The sequence below is a fragment of the Mastomys coucha genome, unplaced genomic scaffold, assembly GCF_008632895.1.
Source record: "Mastomys coucha isolate ucsf_1 unplaced genomic scaffold, UCSF_Mcou_1 pScaffold6, whole genome shotgun sequence".
Classification (NCBI taxonomy): domain Eukaryota; kingdom Metazoa; phylum Chordata; class Mammalia; order Rodentia; family Muridae; genus Mastomys; species Mastomys coucha.
Window position 1 is genome coordinate 131710118 of NW_022196912.1, and position 21519 is coordinate 131731636.

The 21519-nt window shown below is 40.0% G+C and overlaps 1 pseudogene across 1 annotated transcript; it reads left to right on the top strand.

Moving 5' to 3' along the window:
- The first annotated feature begins 2591 nt into the window (after positions 1-2591).
- On the top strand, positions 2592-3462 carry LOC116079821 (annotated as a pseudogene). The gene has a single exon (XR_004114161.1). The product of XR_004114161.1 is annotated as a 40S ribosomal protein S2 pseudogene (transcript).
- The last annotated feature ends 18057 nt before the right edge of the window (positions 3463-21519 follow it).

The window sequence follows — 21519 nt, forward strand, 5'->3', positions numbered from 1 at the left end:
CTCACATTTGATCCCTAGAACCCACCTAAAGGTAGAAGGAGAGAAGTGATTCCGTAAGGTTGTCCTCTGACTTCCACACACATATATATGCTCTACTTACACACAACAATAATAAATAAAATAAAAACTTAAAAATAAATAAGAATCAATCTAATGGGTTGAAGATACCTAACACATGAGAGGTTCTAGATTTGATCTTTAGTGTTAAGATGGAGAAAAAAAAATCAGTCCATTTTAGGGAATGAGGAGATGGTTCTGGGAGTAAGAGTGCTTTCTGTGCAAGCATGAGGACTTGAGTTTGGCTCTCCAGCATCTATGTAAAAGTAAGGCATAGCCCTGTGTACCTGGAACTTCAACACTGAGGACAGCAGAGACCAGGGGATCCCTGGAGCTTGTTGGATAACCAGTTTAGCCACAGAACAGGACCTTGGGGTCAGTGAGAGATTTTGCCTCAATAGGATAAAGCAAAGAGGCTGAAAGTCCAGAACAGGACTCATGCCATCCCCTCTGGCTTCTTCTCATGCACATACACACACACACACACACACACACACACACACACACACACACACACACACACTTTTTATTATCAGTATGTAGAGAAAAGTCTAAATGACAGCCATGATCAAAAATATTCTTTACAACCTCAGCAAACCACCCAGCCAACCTCATTCTGTCTCTGGGTACTTCACTCGTATTTTAGCCCAGACTCTATAAGGCGTATCTGTCTTTTCTATTCCCAAGGAAGCTTAAAGCAAGCCTCACGAAGACACATGGAACAACGAGAGACACTTGGGAAGTACCGGGCAGCAACTGGCTTTACTGGAGGCTGAACAAGGAAAGCCACATAGTTGTCCAATCCCTCACTCTAGTCCAGACCTCTTCTCTCTTGCTCTGAAATCCTTGAGCTCTTTCCTCACTTCCCATTACCTGAACCTTTCTTATTCACCTCAGACTCTGATTCCATCATTAGTGCTTCTGTTCTTTTCTGTGGAGAAACATCTCCAATTTGTAGCCATACCTGTTGCCTTCTCCATAAACCAGAGTAATAAAAATGTTTCTGGGATTATCTGACCCTCTTCAAGAACCTAAAAAGTCAGAGGTAGGTATAAACATATAAATTAACAATGAATTGACCTACCCAGTCATCCCAGGACTGATGGTGTGGACACCACACAGTAAAATTTGCATAGGGTATTTATTACAGCACCCACATAAAATAAATTATAGAAAATCAAAAGCATTAAAGTGGAGGGGGAAAGCATTCTCAGGCTTTCTTTTTATTTACATCACACCTCCTGCAAGAAGGACATATTTCACATATTAGTTTAGCATTTCTGATTTCCTATCTTATAGAATTGTAACACCAATGAAGAATCCCTGATAAACTAAAAGAAAGAAGACTAACGCTTTGAGAGTCCAGAGCTACGTAAAGTGTTTTCCATGGAGTGAGCTCGCTGTAGCACTCCTCCTTAGAGGAGTTGCTTGTAGTGAAATTCTCCAATAGTGAAGTACAATAAAAGGCCTAAATTGCTTTGGCACAATTCACTGAGATTTCACTGCACTTATTGAAGTATGCCTTTCCCCACAAGCATGTGCAGCTCCTAATGATGCACTTAGTACTCAGCTGGGGCAAAGTGCTTATAGCCAACACTGTGTGTCCAGAGCTCAAGAATGAGGAAGCCAAATGGATTCCCTTCTTTCAGGCTGAAGTGACAGGACACTGCTGTGAGAGGTTTAACTCCTCCCAGTAATGATTCCCACAGATAGCATGAAGAGGCAAACAGTTAGCTTGTTAGGTTTTCCATAGTCAGTGTGGCTTCAGGAAAGAATGCTATGTAAGCATGGTGGCATATGCATGCAATCTCCTAAGGCAGAAAACTCAGGACTCGGCGTTATCTTCAACTATGCGATAAGTTACATATTGTAAGTTTGATGCTAACCTAGGCTTCATCTCAAAACAAGTGTGTAAACATGCTAAACAAATTGCTGGCAGAGTGCCACTTCTACACTCACATTTCTTTGGGCAGACTCTCACAATATCTGGTGCCAATGGCCTGCATGAAGATGAATCTAAGCCAGCCCTGACTCTCTTACCAATTAAAATCTGAAAAGCATGTGCTCCTGTTTACAGCTTTTTTGACTACAGACAATCAGAAAAAAGTCATTATTGCTCACTCAAGTAAGGCTTCTATATGATTCTTGTCCTCTCCACTGCAAGCTTGAAATTTTTTACAACACTGTATCAATTAAAAAAGCATGAACTACAAATAATGATAAATGTATTCTCTTTTGAGCTTCCTTATATACATGTATTATTATATTTAGGTACTTTTCAAAATGCAAAAAAAAAAGGATATTTAAAACTGAGCATGTGGCTACTGGTAGAGTACTTGCTTAGCATGCTCAAAATCCTAATATAATATTCATTAAATGAGTAAGATAATGCATTTCAATACCTTCACATGTGTGTATGACACACCCCTACACATGAAAACATACACCACACACACACACACACACACACACAAACTTAAAAATATAAAACCAAACTATATAGTTTGGCTTCTTCTTCTCCGGGAAAACACCAAATGGCGGATGACGCCGGAGCAGCGGGAGGGCCTGGAGGACCCGGGGGCCCAGGATTAGGAGGCAGCGGCAGTTTCCATGGATGATTCAGCAGCGGTCTTAGGGACCGCGGTCGTTGTCGAGGCCATGGCCGTGGTCGAGGCCGCGGGGCTGGCGGAGGTAAAGCTGAAGACAAGGAGTGGATACCCGTCACCAAGCTGGGCCGCCTGGTTAAGGACATGAAGATCAAGTCTTTGGAGGAGATCTACCTGTTCTCCCTGCCCATTAAGGAGTCTGAGATCATTGACTTTTTCCTGGGTGCATCCCTAAAGGACGAGGTTCTGAAAATCATGCCAGTGCAGAAGCAGACTCGGGCTGGCCAGCGGACCAGGTTCAAGGCATTCGTCGCTATTGGAGACTACAATGGTCATGTTGGTCTTGGTGTTAAGTGGCTCCAAGGAGGTTGCCACTGCCATCTGAGGGGCCATCATCTTGGCCAAGCTTTCCATTGTGCCTGTGTGGAGAGACTACTGGGGGAACAAGATTGGCAAGCCCCACACTGTTCCATGCAAGGTGACAGGCTGCTGTGGGTCTGTGCTGGTGCATCTCATCCCTGCCCCCAGAGGCACTGCTCCTGTACCCAAGAAGCTCCTGAAGATGGCCGGTATAGATGACTGCTACACTTCAGCCAGAGGCTGCACTGCCACCCTGGGCAATTTTGCCAAGGCCACCTTTGATGTCATCTCCAAGACCTACAGCTACCTGACCCCCGACCTCTGGAAAGAGACTGTGTTCACCAAGTCTCCTTACCAGGGATTCACTGATCATCTTGTGAAAACCCACACCCGAGTCTCTGTTCAGAGGACCCAGGCTCCAGCTGTGGCTACCACATAAGGGTTTTTATATGACAAAAATAAATGAAGTCTGTTAAAAAAAAAAAAGGCTTAGTTTGGTTGTGTCTACCTCTGTAACCCTAGAACTTGTTGATACTGGAATTTCCTTTGGATTTCACATTCCTGACCAAACTTGGTAGGCTGAGGCAGAAGAGTTATGAGTTCAAAGCTAACACAGTGGGCTACACAGTTGGCTATGAGTTGGGCTACACAGTGAATTCCAGACCAGTCAGGGCTGCACCAAAAGACTGTGTATTGATGAATAATCGGTTAATCAATATTTCTTTAAGAAAATAAGAGCAGTATAGTATATGAAATGCTAGCAGTAACACCAAAAACTTCTAGCCATTCAAAAACAATTTGCTTTCTACAGTTTCCTTCCTTCAAGGAGGCCTTCCTACTTAGTGAAGTGCAATGCATTGCATTTTCCAAACTGTCAGAACTTTCTAGACTGCCAAATAATAATTAACTTGGATTGGAAGCAGAAAAGCAGAGGAGAAAGAGCCAGTGGATGGAAGATGGTTGTCACTGAGCCTTCTTCCTGTAGGACAGTCCTTGCCTGACTATGCAGTCCTTGCTGGGGACACATGACAAGCAAAATCCTAAATGCTAGAATGATAGAATAGAGCAGAGCTCAGACCTCAGGACACTGCATGCATAAGATCATTCACAGGGGCACAAGATTCCAGAGTTCAGGACTCAACATGGTCTCTAGGACTCTTCCTTCATCAGCTTTGGGACCAACAGAACCCTGAGCAGAGGTGGTGACCTCCACTTAAGAAGGTGAACCTGAGATCATTAATATATTGGATTTAGTTTGAAATGGTCTAGAAATGAGGGGGCTGAACATGCAATAGTCTGAGAAAAGCAAAGACGAGATGTTAACCCAAAGAAAGCTTCAGCCTGTGCACTAAGTTTTTCATTCCTTCATTGACCAAACATTTGCTAGGCTTCAACTAAGTATCAAACACTATACTGGTTTCTGGAGTTACAATGTTACATAGGGTCTAGCACTGCTTTGGGTGTGCTTGGAGTTACAATGTTACATAGGGTCTAGCACTGCTTTGGGTGAGCTTGGGGTGTACTGGCTGGTTTTGTGAGACAACTTGACACAGTTAGAGTTATCATAGAGAAAGGCACGTGCTTCCAAGTTTGATGTCCTGAGTTTAATCCTCAGAACTCACATGTAGAGGAAAAGAACCAACTCCTGTGGATTGTCTTTAGACGTCCACATGAAAGAAAATTGTGGGGTAGGTGGTTATATGCACACACTAAACTAAATAATATAATTTTTTTAAAAAAGGCTTGACCTATGCTCCCTGTCACCTTGATTGATAGCTATGAGACTCAATTGCTATAGTGGGTACTTTTGATGACATTGAGTTACCAGGTCAATGGCTTCTCAAAGCATCCATTTTTGGGTACTACTGTGATGGACAGTATACCTGTTCACCTCCTTGAATTCTTGAGCAGCAGAATAGACAACAGAAAATGTCTTTCACTGTTTAACATAGCCTTAGGACTTTGCCAAGCACAGGGCACTTTTTCAAATGCATGCTCTCTATTGGCTGAAAATCTGGTGGCACTGCTCATGTCCTGTAGTCAAACATGTGTGCTGTGTTAGAGTGGCAGGTTATATTTGTTCCCTCTGTGAATCTCTTCAGTTATGGGCTACTATGAAATTGCTTGGTCCCTACCTAATGCTCTCCTATTATTGAAGGACCGTGTTTAGTAATTACCTCTTCACTTACGCCTCACTTCTTCAAAAATGGTTTTGTAGTACATTAAATGCTATGTGGTTTTTGTGTATCAGCCTCCATTACAGTATTTGAGGCCATTGTTAAGCAAATTACAGGTAAATTTCTATTCTTGTTTGGGTGGTATTAGGGGTTGAACCTGGGGTCTTGCGCATGCTAGGCAAGCATTCTACCACTGAGCAATTATCTGAATTTTTTAAATCTTGCATTTTTAGACAAGTTATTACTAAGTTGCTCAAGCTATCATGAGCTTGCAATCTTCCTGCCTCAGTCTCCCAAGTAGCTGATATTACAGACCTGTGCCACAAAGCTAAGCAAATTTCTCCCATGTTTTTTTAAAAAAAGAATAAACTTCTTACTTCCTTGATGAACAGTTAGGCTTACACAAAATTTGGAATATTTTTTACCTATCTGTTATCAGATGTATGAACATTAGAGCCATACTTTGGGGAGTCTGTCTCTCTCTCTCTCTCTCTCTCTCTCTCTCTCTCTCTCTCTCTCTCTCTCTCTCTCTCTTTCAAAATTAGAAATCTGTAGAGTCTAGTAATGTAGTTTGTTGGTGGAGTGCTTACCTAGTACATGTAAGCTCTGTACTTGATCCCCAAAGTCACAAAAAATAAAAATAAAATTAAAACTAATGGCGACTATAAATCCAACGTGAGCAAGACAGGTTTTATGGAACACTCCAGTAACCCCAGGTGATCCATGAGGTACATAGACACCAGGCTGGACTACAGTAACCCCAGGTGATCCACGAGGTACATAGACACCAGGCTGGACTGCAGAATGAGACCCTACTTCAAAAATAAAAGCAAACAGAAATCGAGTATGATCAGAATAACCAAAACACTTCAAGACTAAAATCTTCATTCAAATGACCCATGGGACCTTCCTTCAGTCTTTTCTGGAAGCTGTACAGTGAGCAGCAGACAGGCACAGCTGATCAGCCATTGGTTTATGGGACAAATTCCTGCCTCCCCCGTGGCTCTTTCCTAGCCAAAGCTACCCTTGTAGAAAGGAGAGCTGGCGGTGTCTGCCCTCTCTCCAGGGATGCCACTCCTGGAGGAGGGAGCCCCGCCCGCGAGCAGCGAGGACCAAGGAAATTTTTCTTTCTTAGGCATTCAGAGGCCCTGACTGGCATCACCTCCCAGGACTCCGAATGCGTCCTTTCTTGTTTTAATCCTCTTAAGTTCTTTTTCTCATTCCGGGGTGGCTCGCTGGGTTCCTAGCGCCTAGAGGGGAGCCTCACCCTGCAGCCCAGAGAGGCTTTCAAGTTTAAGGCCCATTCGAGGTGCAGGCGGGAGGTGCTGCGCAGGGCTGCGGAACTAATCAGTAATCTTAACACCATCACCACCGTCCAGCCTGCGTTTGTGGACGACGAAACGTCACCGCGAATTTTAATTGTGAGGACAGAGGAAATCGGTCTTATGAATCAATTTTTATGATCAATTTTATGATTTCCAAAGTCCACATAAAGCACTCCTCAGAAAAAGACCAACTCCAGTAAGAAAGAACTGAAAAGAAAATTCTTTGCTCAGGGAACAAAATCGAGAGAGAGGGCATTCAGTGTACTGCAAAAAAAAAAAAAAAAAAAAAAAAATTGCTAATGAAACAAAGCGGCAGTCTGAATGTTCAGTTATGGCTCGTAGGAACCTACACTGAGGGTCCACACTCAAGGTTAATCACAGAACCATAGAATGTGGATTAAACCACCATGGAAGAAAAAAAAGAACACAAAGCAGCTGAGCAGAGAAATTTTAATCAGGAACAAAGATTATCATAATCCTCTCGATGGGCTTCCTTTGCAAAGATGAGATATTTGTAGAAGACAAATGCCTGAAAAAACAATAGGACCGGTGTGCCAAATTAGCCTGAGAAACATCTGATAGGCTGAGGAAATATGGAGAGAAACTGCCTGTGGACAGGTAAACCAGCCTTTCCCCTGCATCTGGTTGGCTTCGTCGAATTGTCTAAGGCTGGAAATTGAAGTCGTTGAGGATAAGTGTTTCTTCATGCTTCGTGATTTCTTATATGTAAGGATTACCCATTCAAAAACTTAAATAACCCACTCTCCTAAGACTTTCTTATTTTCTCAGGCATTCTTGTGGTATAATTATTACTGTAAAGCCTCTTTTCCATTCATTTAATTTTCCTGAGGATTGGGAGAAAAGTCCATACAAATATTGCACAAACAAAAATCATAAGCAGATATAGAGAAGATTTACTGTTTGGCAATAATCACACTAGTTTCAATAATATAGAGCATACTGCAGGGAAAAAAAATACATGGGTAAGAACTTTAGCCCTCATCACACCTACTAGACTGGACACAGCCACAGGACAAACAAATTCCTTTTATCCTGAGTACCCTTCAAGAGAAGTATTGAGGGAGAATAGAGGTCATTTCTCCAAAGAATATTACAGACATTTGTAAGAATACTGGATGAAAAAGCCAGTATCACACCAAACAAAGGTAAATGGTAATGATAAAAATAAGTGGTAAGAACTGAATGTAATTTGTGAGCAAGCATTATAGCACATGCCAGTAACCCGAGCATTTGGCAGATGGAAGCAGAAAGATTATGAGTTCAAAGCCAGACTGAACAATATAGTTGGACCCTGTCTCAAAATCAAAATATTTTTAAGAAGCAATTTGTGAGAAATTAATATATTAAGAAGAGAGAAAATTTTATGAATTATAAATAGAAGCTAAAATTGTACACCTAAGTTGATTGTGATACTGAGAACATAAGATTTTATTATATAACTCACTTTTGTGCCATCTGTTATATTTACCATGACATGTTTGTTAAGCAGATCACACTTGGAACTCCGCAAGACAGAGTAGAAAACAAGAAAGAGTAGAAAACAAGCTGCAAAAATAAGAGTAAAGCACCTTTCTATGGAGCCTAACCCCTTGTTGAACCAATACACATAACACCCTATATGAACAGACAACACTTCCAACATAGTAATTCTGTAATAATAACAATCTTGCATTTATTGAAAGCTTTTCACTCTCCAAAGTGCTTTCCCATTTATTATAGTCTCCTTGATATTCTCCCAAATGGTAAGCATTCATCTTTGGGCCCTGAGGCTCAAAGGCTCGGCTATATGGCTTTGTATGAGAGAAGAGCCCCAGTCAGTGAGTACTTTGCTCACAAATAGAAGTTTTGCTTTTCATGTAGCATGATAAAACAGCATTCTCATGGAATATGAAATCAGTGCTGAATTGCTGTGAATCAATTGAAAAGAAAGCTTATCGAAATAACAAATTGTTTATCTTGGAGATAATTCTGCAAATCATCAAAATGATGTTTTGATGAAAATAGCTAGCAGTCTACCAATTTATTTTCCTTCATTCCTGGGCATGTGGCTCCAATGAGAGACCATGATTCTTAGCACCTATTGTGGAGTAGAGTAGCTATGGACCATGAGGAGAAAAGACCATCTCCTTGCCCTGAACTCGGCATGTTTCCTTGTGTCCTAGCAAACTAGAGGAAGGCGGTTAGTTCTACCTTACCCATGCATGGCAACAATACCCTGGCAGTGGCTTATATTAGCTGATGGAAAACATCCAATCACTTAAATAATTTTAGGGAGACAAGCGGCCCAGTGCTATTCTGCAGTGTGAGAAAGTAAACTTCTATGCTCTTAAGGTATATATATATATATGTGTACATACACATATATATATATATATATATGCATACATACTTACATGCATACATATGTACACACATACATGCACACAAATTTATCATTATCAAAGAATATTTTCTCTGGCATACAGTAGAAATTTTACTGCACCTAAGCATTGTGACAACCCTTACAATGTTAGCCTTACCAGAGATTGAGACAATATTGTAATGTATCATCTGAGTAGACAGGGACATCTCAGAAAAACACCGGAAGGCCAGGAAGTTCCTTAAAAAGATAAGCTCAGGAACTTTAGGAAGGTAGTGGAATTCTTTGGAAGGGAAAGGCTAATTAACATTCCTCAGGTCACAGGGTGAGAACCAACCTGCGGGTGGGACACATTCCTCAGGGTGGTCCTTTGCCCACCTTCAGACAAGGGAAGTCCTTGCCACCTCATTCCCTAAAGACCAATCAGTTTAAAAAGTCACACTGTTCTACCAATCACATTGTGTCTAATGGCTACTGCCCTGAAAATTGTATAAAAGTTCACTGAACAAGCTGTGCGGGGTTGTCTCCTTTCCTTAGGGTCTGGGACTGCCCCAGTGCACTGGAATAAAAATCCTCATGTTCTTTGCATCCATCAGGCTCCATGTGATTAATTCAGGGGGTCTCTGGTAAGCTTAGGCTCGACAGGGTCTTACAATGAGGCTTGGCCTGGGAATTTTAAAAATGCATTTATGAGGAGAAAAATACCACAATAAGATTGTTACAACCAGTAGTGATGTGGTTCTTCAGTGCAGCAGAACTTTTGTCAACTCATGGTGAGCTTAACCCAGAGAGCTACTATGTAGGATCACCAAAGCTGCCCAAGTCAGAGGATTCTAGGTTCATGTCCATGCCAAAGAAGAGAAGATAAGCAGATGTGACAAAGAGTAAACAAAGCAAACAAAGTAGATATATTAAGAAAAAGAGAAACTCTCAAGTAGAAATACAGAGAGAAACAAAAACAGCCTAGTTTAGCAGCCTTCTGAGGTTGAGACTTAAGAGCAAGAATGGGATGGACATCAAGGTAATCTTTATGGAAACTGGCCATTCTTGGAGTGGATTGCATGCCAGACCAGTCAGTGGTCTCCATACCTTTGCATAACTATTCAGCCCTGCCAGAAACGTGACTCAGTGTTGCCTATCCAATAATTAGAGTGTTCATGAGTCATGGTGTTCTTTGTCCACTGTCTCTCTCAATTAGTTTTTAACATTCTGTAGGCTTTTCATCTAGTCAAGACCCTTTTTGGTTTGGGAACTATGTGACTAGCTTATGATTTACCCAAGGTCATTATCCTAGCTGCTTATGGAGAGCTTGCTCCTGTCTTAGTTCTAAGATTAATATTCATCCAGGTGGGGCATGCCTATAATCTCAGTACTTGGGATGTGGAGGTAGAAGGATACCAAGCTGGAGGCTATCTTAAGCTCCATAGTGAGATCCTGTCAGGAAAAAAAAAATAGAGAAAGAGTAATTAAGGAGAGATTAATATTTAAATTGATTTATTCAAAGATTAACTATTAAAGGAGTATATTATCTTAAATTTAAAATGACTAGTTACAGAATAAACTATTTGTGTTCTTTTCACTCTATTTCAAATTCAGTGATAAGAAGTATGCAAAATCCCTAGTAAAAGTTAACAGTCTCTTTATTGACTGAGTGCATAGACTTCCTGTGGCTTTGAGGACATGAATACAGATTGGGATGAGTTGGCACATTCCATTTGACATGACAATATTGTGGTTAATGTCAAACCACAGAGTTCATTGACTTCTTGGGCCACATTATAAATACAAACTGTTGGTTTGAAAGCCCAGGATAGATGGTTTAGTGAAATTCATCAAAACTCACTAATGATGCAGGAACATCTGAGCCTCTCCCACAAGACACACAAAGTATTTGGCCAAGATCACAAAACCACAGCCAGGAATCTGCTAGCAAATCAAAATTTCTTTAGAAAGGTTTACACATTGGGATCACACTAGATTTTTCTTTTTTCTTTTTTTTGGTTCTGAGTTAAGCTCAGTCTCTTTAGTGTTTTAGGATTTGATTGTAGTGGTTCTTATCACTTAATTATAAATGAGAAAGGTTTTAGTCATGCTGAAGGAGATATTTGTATGGAAATAGAGGATGTTTTGCATTGACAATACCACTACTCCTGGGACTGAAGTACATATGACTTTCTGACGGCTATACTATACTCTAAAAAGATTTTTTTTTTAAGAGCCAAAGACACTATGTATTTTTAATATTAATGTTCTTCCTATTTTGGATTAATGTTCAAAATGGAACAAGAGAAGAATATGAAATATTTTGTCTAACATATGTTAACATATGTTCACCCAAACCATTTTTGATCATGATTTATTTGAAGAAAAATATCTTGACCAAAATATTTCACTACAATAATTGCCTACAACCACAGTGTTTAATTAGTTTTGTTTTCTAAAGTCTTATGCCTGATCTAATATCTAGAGAATGGTTTCCTAAGAATGGACTCAGATGATAGAAGTTAAAAGTCCTGAATATCAAAGACTATATGAGCCAGATCAGAAGTTTAACTGGGGGTTCTTTCCAAATGTGTAGATCCAGAATCCACCATCTTCATGAATTCATTCACTAACTCCTGTCCGTGTGAAAGAAGGTGATACATGTTAGAAGGAAAGTGAAGAGGCATGAAATACTGACACTGCCCTAGAAAAACTTTCAGATAAACAGAAAAGACAGTCAAGAGTCCTGAAAAATGATTAATTTGAGCCTCTAAGTGGTCCTACAGCACTATCTTTGAATCATTCATCATTAAGATCTCAGGTTCATTTTATATTTACATGCGAAGTAAATGTTTCATATGTCCATTGAATATTTTTCTTTTTAAAAATGTCCCAGAGAGGGGGTAGAGAGATGGTTCAGCAGTTAAGACCATATTCTGAACTGCCCAGGACCCTGAATTGTGTTCTTGACATCTATGCTTACAACTGCCTGTAACTAACTCCAGAGAAGTTGATGCCTCTGGCTTCCCTGAACACCTGCACTCACATGCACATTAATATATAGACAGTCACATAATTAAAACTTATAAAAATAAATCTTTTTTAAAGTAGAGTTGCCTTTGGGGTCTGGTGAGATGTTTTAGTAGGTTAAAAAACAAACAAACAAACAAAAAACTCTTGCCATAAAGTGTGAAACCTGAGCTCAATCTCTGGGAGACACAGGGCTAAAATAAGAACTGGCCCCTACAAGTAGTTCTCTGACCTCCACATGCATTTTTGCCATTCCCCATCCTACCTCACATAAATAAATACAATAAACTATAAGGGGAAATGGATTTATTTTAGCTTATTCTGTGGGATAGCCCACTATGAAGGAAAGAGCCAACATCAGGAAGGGAAGGGCATAGCAGCAGAAGCAGGAGGCTGGCTGTATATATTTATACTTATATACATGTGTATACATGTATAGCTATATATGTATACATGTAGACTTAGAACACAGAGAATGATGAATATATCCTGTTGCTCAATTCCCTTTTTTCAGCTTCTACAGTCCAGGATCTTAGACAGGGAATGATAGTACCCACAGCAGAGAGTCTTCCATCCCTATATATTCAAGACAATTTTTCACAAGCATACCCGGGACCCACTTCCCAGATGACCCTAGACTGTCAAGTTAACAATTAATAATAGCCATCATGATGAGTAACAGGCATAAGATACTTAGCAGAACTCGACATTCTGCATCAGGTCTTTATAGTAGTTTATGTTATTTAACCTTCACAACTACATGAAAGTAACTGATACAACTATATTTTCCCTTTACAGAAGAGGGAAATTGACACTAAAAGTATAAGTGCAAGGCTCAAGTTGATAGTTAATAGTCATAATACTGCATACTTGGCCAGAATATTCTACTTTAACATTTTTACATCAGAGATGTGTTAGAAATTTCAGTCACTCACCCATATACCTTTATAACATTCCAGAATAAAGGAATTAATTCACATTTGCAGCAGACAGGTCAGAGCAACATATCCTAATTAATGAAGAGTTATTATGGATCTTCAAGTAAATCTCATATTCCTCATGTTTACAAGTTACCAAAACTGACCTATGCCCAGTATGGTACACAGTCTCCTGCTGCCTTCAGATCAAGAGGTAGAACTCTCAGCTCCTTCTCCATCACCATGTCTGCCAGCATAAGCCCATGTTGCCAGTCATGATGATAATGGACTAAGCCTCTGAAACTGTAAACTAGCCCCAATTAAATGTTTTCCTTTATAAAAGTTGCTGTGGTCATCGTGTCTCTTCACAGCAATGGAAACTCTAAGACCGATGATAATACATAAGTTTCCCAATTTAAGTTGACAGTGGTTTCTTTCTGTGTGGCAACATCACAGCAATGGGCATTCAACGCAATCATGCTTTGTGTTTGTGTCAGTTTGGTCTGTTCTCAGTCAACTATATGCATTGTGACACTTTATTGTGGATCTGGGGACAGCAATTTACAGCCCCCAACCATGAGAATGAACAACCACACTACAGGACTTGTTTGGGAGTTCGAGTATATTAAGTGTATTTTTGACTTTTGGTATAAATTGTCTATTGGGCCTATAATCTTGCAGTAAGGAAGGAAGCACTTGCATTGTTCATGTGGTGATGGAGCCTGGAGCCAACAAAGGAGCTGCAGTGCTGTGCACACCTGTCACTGCAGCTCTAAGGAGGGTGACACAGGAGGATTGAGAGTTGGAGGCCAGCCTGAACCACATAGTGGGACCCTTTAACAAAAGAAAGAAAGAAAAAGAGAGGGGGGAGGGAGGGAGAGAGGGAAGGAGGAAAGAGATACAAAAGGAACGAAGGAAAGAAATATAAAAGGAAGGAATGAAAGAAGGAGGGAAGGCAGGAAGGAAGGAAGGAAGGGAGGGAGGGAGAGAGGGAGGGAGGGAGAGAGGGAGGAAGGGAGGGAGGGAGGAAGGAAGGAAGGAAAGAGAGTAATCCATCTGAAACATGCTCAGTACTTTATCAGCCACACTTATGATGCTCTTAAAATGATCAAATTAAAATAAAATAAGACAAATAACATTGTATTCTAGAACAAAATGAAATGCCTTTCAAAGACCTGAACTATACCAACTTCAAGAAACTAAAAATCTGTCAAGAAGATAATTTGTCATCTTTATCAAAGTTCCCATTAAGCTACCTACCATCTATCTCTCTATATGTCTATATCTAATTTAGGCCTGACAAATAAAAGTGTTGTCTAGTTAAATTTACTCTTTTGGGTCAACCGAAACCAGTCACATGTTCTTGCATAGTAACAATTGAAACACTTATTAAAATTAGTTTATTTGTGTGTCATGGTAATAATCCGTAAGCTACATGTTTATAAAAATTGAGCTGGGTGAAGTAGTGCATGCCTTTAATCCCAGTAGTGGGAGGCCAGCTTATTCTATAAAGTGAATTCTAGGACATCCAGAGCTACATAGTAAGACCTTGTCTTATAAAAATAAAATAGAAGGTGGTTAACATAAGAGGATCAGTCCATTGTTGGACTACCCAATCTATGCTGTATAAGCCAATGTAATAAATCCCTTTTGCAATATATAGTTACCCTACCTGTTATGTTCTTTTAGAGAACCCTGATTTATACTCCCTATATATGTATCTGGTTTCAACCACTCTTAGTCATAGCAAAACCAACTTCTCTCATTCTTATTCTGTCCCCATAATATCATCCAAATTGCATATATGCAAAATTGTAACATAACACATTGATATCCTATGATAATATCGATAATGATTGAGGTGAAGTTTTTTTTCTTTTGTTTGTTTTTTACAAGAGAGAAAAAGAAAATAGAAAAGAAAAGAAAAAATAGACTCTCGATGTGCAGTCCAGGCTGACTCTAAACTCAGGCTCTTCCTACCCTGGTGCTTTGGGAGCACTAGAATTAAATGTATGGACAAAAGCTCATCTTGAGCTTTTACAAACCAAAGCCACCTTCTAAAACTGCACATTTCTCTCCCTATCCATCCCACATAGTTACATCAAAAAATTTGCTTAAACCAGTAACTGGAATTTCTCCATTATGACTACATTTATATTGTTTACTATTGAGCTGAGTGACATCTCTAATGTTTCCTTTCCCTTTCTCCTATAGCTATTTATTGTCTTATATTAGGCTGGTTTATTTTTCCTGTATATTTACAGGTATTACCTCCAATAAGTGTCATAATAAAGTTATAAGATATCCATAAACTTTTCTAAAACTTCGTGAACATCAAAAAATCTGTTACTTTTGCATTTTTGCCAAAATTCTGTATTTTAATGGTTCTCCCTTGGGGTGTGGTCTGACCACTCTTCCTAAAGCTAACCCCATTTGTTCTTTTTTCCTTCAATGTGCTTTGCCTAGACTCTGTTTGCTGGGTCTCATAATTGCTCATTTCTTGGTTTACTTTCTGGTCCCTCTCTTTCATATTCTTTATGATCTGATAAGTTTCTAGGGAGGGGACAAGAAAGTGTGTGTGTGTTCAGTCTACTGTTTTTAATGGGAAGTCCCTAAGCCACATTTTCTTTTGATCCTGTTTACACTGAGGTAGCCTTTGATAATGGGATTAGACTCCTTGTCTTTATGAACTTCATAAAAAGAGAGACAACTATAAATGCACTATATTACCACCAACAACAGCTGACCCCTGAGTGACTGGATTGTGTATATAATTTGCCCATATGGCTTGTTGCTACACAATTTTATGTCTGGCTTATTAAAGTACATGGTATCATACACACACACAAAATGTGAAATTTGTTTTTAAGAGTTGACTAAATTATCTAATACAAAAATGATAACACATGTAGTAAAAATAATTTTGTTATATAAAATGTTATTTTGTTATTACAAATAATAACACGGGCATTCACTCTCTCCTTCCACCATATCGATCACTGGGGTTGAACTCAGGTCATCAGGCTTGGTGGCATGCACCTGCTAAGCCATGGTAGCTCCTGATCTTATATTTTTTGCTTTCTTTCTTTATGACCCAAATACAAGAAACCACTAAATCTTATCTGAGACCTTGTAGTGGGAGAATGTTTCTTCACTTGGAACCAAAGGTAAGAAACAACAGACTGCCACCTGGCAGTGTATTTAGAAGTCACAGTTAATTATAATTACAACTGCTGAGTCAAATGATGCTGCGATGGCCATTTCTGGTTGTCAACTTGACTGTATCTGGAATGAACTATAATCCAGAATTGGAGGGCCTACCCGTAATCCAGATCGTGAGGCCGGAAGGCACAAGCTTGTGACCCGGATCTTGGCATGGAGAGTGTGAAGCACAGAAGGCTATGAAAAGTTTAGGCCAGGCAAGGTTGTACATGCCTTTAATCCCAGGAGCCTAAGGCAAGGAGATCTCCAAATTCAAGGTCAGCCTGAAACAAAACAAGGCCAAGATCCAGGCGTGGTGGTACACACCTTTAATCTGGGCCACACCTTCTGCTGGAGACCTAGCTAAGGACATTGGAAGAAGGAAGATTAGCCCTTCTTCACCTGCTTGCACTTACTTACCAGCAGATAGATCTGTTGGAATCTACTTCTACAGAAAATCAGCTAAAACAACTAGCCTTGTGGGACTGAGCAACTGCTAGATCCTTGAACTTCCCATTCACAACTGACCATTATTGGGGTAGTTAGACTACAGACTGTAAGTCATCACAACAAATTCCTTTAATATAGAGACATGCCATAAGTTCTGTGACTCTAGAAGTTAAACACAGTTGTCCATGGGATCAGAATGTGGCTGTATTTATTGTCTTCCTCATCAATGTATCTGCTGCCTGCTTCCTGTGGTTTGAAATGACAGTACCCAACATATCTAAGAGTTGTTTTTCTTTCATTTTCTTGGCTTGCATGAAATAATTGCAAGGCCAGTATTGTAGAAGTTTTATTTAATTGCTGAAATGTATAACTTAAATCAAGATGTATTGTCTGCTTTTTGTTTGGGGTATTATTCAGCAAGCTTTCCTGACAACTTTGCCTGGTGTTATGTCTTGGCTATACTTCTATCCAATTATAGACAGTATTCAGCTCTAACCACTTGATGCTGTACTGAGTTTACTATTGTGGCTGAAAACTTTTACCATGGTTCAGGGTTTTTATTTGGTTAAATCAGTGTAGGTCTACCACATAAGGACATTGGGCTTTTAATAATTTTATTATAGAATTCCCATCCAGTGAGGATAGATTAAAACACAAAAGATCCTTGGTGGTTGACATACCCTAGGGAAGCACCTATCTCCCTGCCTCTGGTTCTGCATGTTCTTGGGTGACCTTCACCCCTTGAATATGAAAAGGGACATCATCTGTGTGTTACTGTCATCATAGTCATTGGGATTCTCTCCTAGGGTTACATTTCATAAATATATCTATAATAGTCATGCTCTAAATACTGTGTTCACTGGCTGGATGAGGGCAGTGGAAGCATGCCATGGGACTGTTGCAATCTCTAGCTGCAGGGCAGCAAATGTACAGGATCATTAATCATACACTTGCAAGAAGAGTTTGACTAGCATTCTCTGTGATGGTCTTAGACACAGATTCTTCTCTGTCAAGCCATAAGACACAGTTACAAGCCAGTCAATGTTTTGATTTCAGCCTACTAAACCCTAACTATGTCACAGGGCAGTGATGGGATCACTGTAGTGGGTTGGCCTGATGTTGTTTGTATTCTGATATTAGTTAATTCTGTCAGTCTATCACATACTGAGGTGTTATCATGTAACCTACTTCCCATGTTAACTGATCAATAAGGGCTAGAGCTGTGATTAGGCAGAGGAGAGGAAAGGTGAGACTGGAGTTTCCAGAGTGGGAGCAGATAGAGAAGGGAAAAGAATGAGAGGGGAAGGAGAGAAGACAGAAGAGTGGAGGAGAAGCCATGATAGACCAGAACCATGTGGCCAGGAGAAACTGCAAGTAACAAGGGGTCTTATAGTTGGGGAATAAGTTAGTATAGTACTTGATCTACCCAATCACTGGCTCTGGTCTTTATTGACCCGTTAACATGGAAGAAGGTTCACATGACATCCCTGAGTACATGATGGACTGCTTGTTGGGGGTGGGGGACTCCTCTAGAGGAAACAGAATTAACTAACATTAGAATACAAACAGTATCAGGACAACTCACTAGAGCTCACTACCTTTAAATCCTAGCATTCCGGAGGCAGGGGCAGAGGAATGGCTGAGTTCAAGGCCAGCCTGGTCTACACAGAAAGTTGCAAGTTCCAGGAGAATCTGGGCTATACGAATAAACCCTGTCTTGAAAACCAAACAAACAAAAGTTGGCTCTTTCAATTGTAAGTTTGTGGTAATTTATTAAATAATAACAGGATGCAAATATATCTTTATTCCTGTAGCGGACAAAAAGAATATAAGAAATGCAAGTGTGAAATAAAATATTTTAATGGGACAAGTACAGGGCCATAAAACCTCTAAGGCCTTGATGAATAAAGTTCCAGAGAGAGACAAGATCTTTGTAAGTGGTGGCCTCCATTCTTGGTGGGAGAACCTGACCCTGACTTCTGCAATGGTGAGCAATGGACTTTTAGAGCAGAGAAGATCTTAGTATGGAGAAAGGACATTAAAAATATTTGCAAAAATACCCATACAACAATCTCAGTGTTTCCAGGACCCTGTTTGTGATGCCCTTTGACCTTGTTTGTGCAATCTTGATTATTACGATATATTCTGCTGTGTTACATCTAAACTCATTCTACACATGATAAAACTGAGACACAAATTGCTACTTAGAATGCCTTATGTTACACATCCACTTGTAATAGCAGAGTCAAGATTTGAACTCTGAGCTACAGAGCCCACATGTTACAATAGCTTCAGAGAATTTTGTGACTAAGTATTCATGGCGACTTTGCAACCACATGGATCCCTGTTTTAGCTCATCACTGCAGGTGAGCTCCCCCAAAACAGATTCTCCAGACTATTGTAGTACTAAAGAGTGCCTTCAGAACTGACATCTGGAAAGGAGAGATGAACTGACATGGAGCTGTCACAAAACTCTATCTGACCTCTAGTATCATCTCTGAAACAAAGGTGATTTGGAGAACTATGAGTTGAGGCACAGTCTGGGCCTTTATCCTGGCCATGAGCCACCACTGGTACAGTGTACTCTGGTAACAGAGGTGACAGTTATCTTTTTTTCCCCATTAATTACTGATCACAGCCCCCAACATCACCTCTTCCACGACTCTAAGAAGGGGAAGGTCCCCCCTGAGAACCAACCCACTGGAGGTGTCAGCTATCTTAACTCCTGGAAAAGGACAACAACTCACAAGAAAGTCCTCCTGTGTGAATCTTTTTGAGGGCTGCATTTCAGCTAATGTCTCCCTCTGCCTGATCATGCCGGCCCCCTCAAAGGTTGCTTCTGAAGGTAACTTTTAGTACTAATACTTAAGAGAAATCTAAGATTCATGGTAAATCACCCATTGCACTGGGTTCTGATATATTTTAGTCATGAAGATGCATCACACTGAAGATCATTTTTGACCCCTGCTGTTAGATTTCTATAAAGGATCCTCAGGATGAGTGGATAACTCAATGGAAGCACAGGAATCCAAATTCAGATCCTCAACACCTACATGGAAAAAAAAAAAGCAAGGCCATGTATGCTCTTATAACCCCAGTGCTGTGAGAAACAGAGACCACTGGATTACTGAAGCTTTCTGGCCACTCAGACTAATGGAAACCAACTAGTTACATGTTGAATGACTGTCTCAGGGTAATGAGGTGAAGTGGAATTGGACATTTAACATCCTCCTCTGGCCTCTGCATATGTGTTCACAGGCACTCACACCCTCACATACACAAATAAATAAACCAATAATTACAAAGGATCTCTGTAGTTAGTATATATGGACTCTATTAAAGGAGATTAAGGGGGAAAAAGGGAAGGATTTGTGGTAAGTGTAGTTAGTGTCTGAGAGGAGACATGCAACATGGCACTTTGGTGAAGAAAGTGGACCCAACTAACGACTGAACTACTAATGATTTTTCTGACCAACTAGACTGAAAGGTTTGTTGATAATGCTTGAAACCACCAAGACTTTACCCACAAAAGAGAGTCCAAATAACTTATTATTAAGGAATTGCAAGAGCAGGACTCAATGGACCTAGGGTATTTGGCAGTAGTCCAGCGTGGGCTGTTTGATTTATGCAGACATGACCTTTACTCCTTGTTCTAACTTGCTTCCTTCCTGCTTTTATTTGAGATGCTCACCTCTTATGAAAGACCTGTAGAGCCAGGCAGTGGTGGTGCATTCCTTTAATCCCAGCACTTGGGAGGCAGAGGCAGGTGGATTTCTGAGTTTGAGGCCAGCCTGGTCTACAGAGTGAGTTCCAGGACAGCCAGGGATACACAGAGAAACCCTGTCTCAAAAAAACCAAAAAAAAAAAAAAAAAAAAAAAAAAAAAAAAAAGACCTGTAAGAAAGATCTAGAGAAGGGCCTCTCTTATAACCTCTCAAAACATACTCCACAGAGCTCATTCTTGGCCTATGGATCTCCAGTTTATCTAAGATTACTCAAGAGTCTAAGATCAATCAACATATGTGTGTGCAGTGAAGGTGGGGTGGAATGGGGTGATATCAGAATTCCAACTGTTTAGGCACATGCCAGACCACTTTAATCAATATCTGAGAGTCAATTCAAGATACTAGGATTGCTCAAACCCCGAGGGAAAATGAAGTTAAAGTCAAGGTTAAGAACTATTAAAACAGAAGGGAAAAGCCAAAGAATGTGATGGTTAGGCAACTTAAACATTTAAGTCCCTAGTAGCTGTGTGTCAATGTCCAGATAGCACCTAAGAGACAGTTTAATTGGGGTAAAACATTAAGGACCCAAGTCTAACAAAAAAGTCAAACATGTTCCAATGCAGACCTAGCCTGGTGTGAATTTAAAGATTCCAATCTTTACATTGACAAATTGAGCTTCTAAATAATCAAGAACTACTAGTTTCCCCCAACAGCTAACATATAATTTTTTTAAAGTCTTATTTTGTTTTGCCTACCTTCTGGCCTTTCCTCCTTCCTCCTCCTCTTCTCTCTTTTTCTTTTCTCCTTTTCTTTCAAGGGAGAGGAAAGTGACACAGAGGAGCTTCATACATGGTAGATGAACATTTTACCACTGAGTTTCATTTCCAATCTACAGTTCTATATTTCCTTTTTCTTATTGAGTATTTCATTTGGCATTAATTCTAGTTACATCTGTTCAATCATCTGTGTGTGAAGGAGAATGTATATGCAGAAATCTCATTTTCTTCATTACTTGTATCACTAAGACTCTTGGGGTAAGCAGGTGTGCATGGTAGCATTTTTTGGCAATATATATGTAAATCTAAATAAACAAGCAAAAAACAAAACAAAAAACCAAAACAAGGCAAATGAAATTTGTTAATCTGAATTCTTGTTTGTCTCATAATGTGTGTTGTCTGTGTCTTCCTAGGAATCCAGCTTACTGTCAAGTGGCTCTAAAACATACTTTATAAAACTCCCCAAACCCACCTGTGGCATGTCAGAAATTGCTGGAGTTAGGATTACTGGATGGTCACAGACATATTCACACA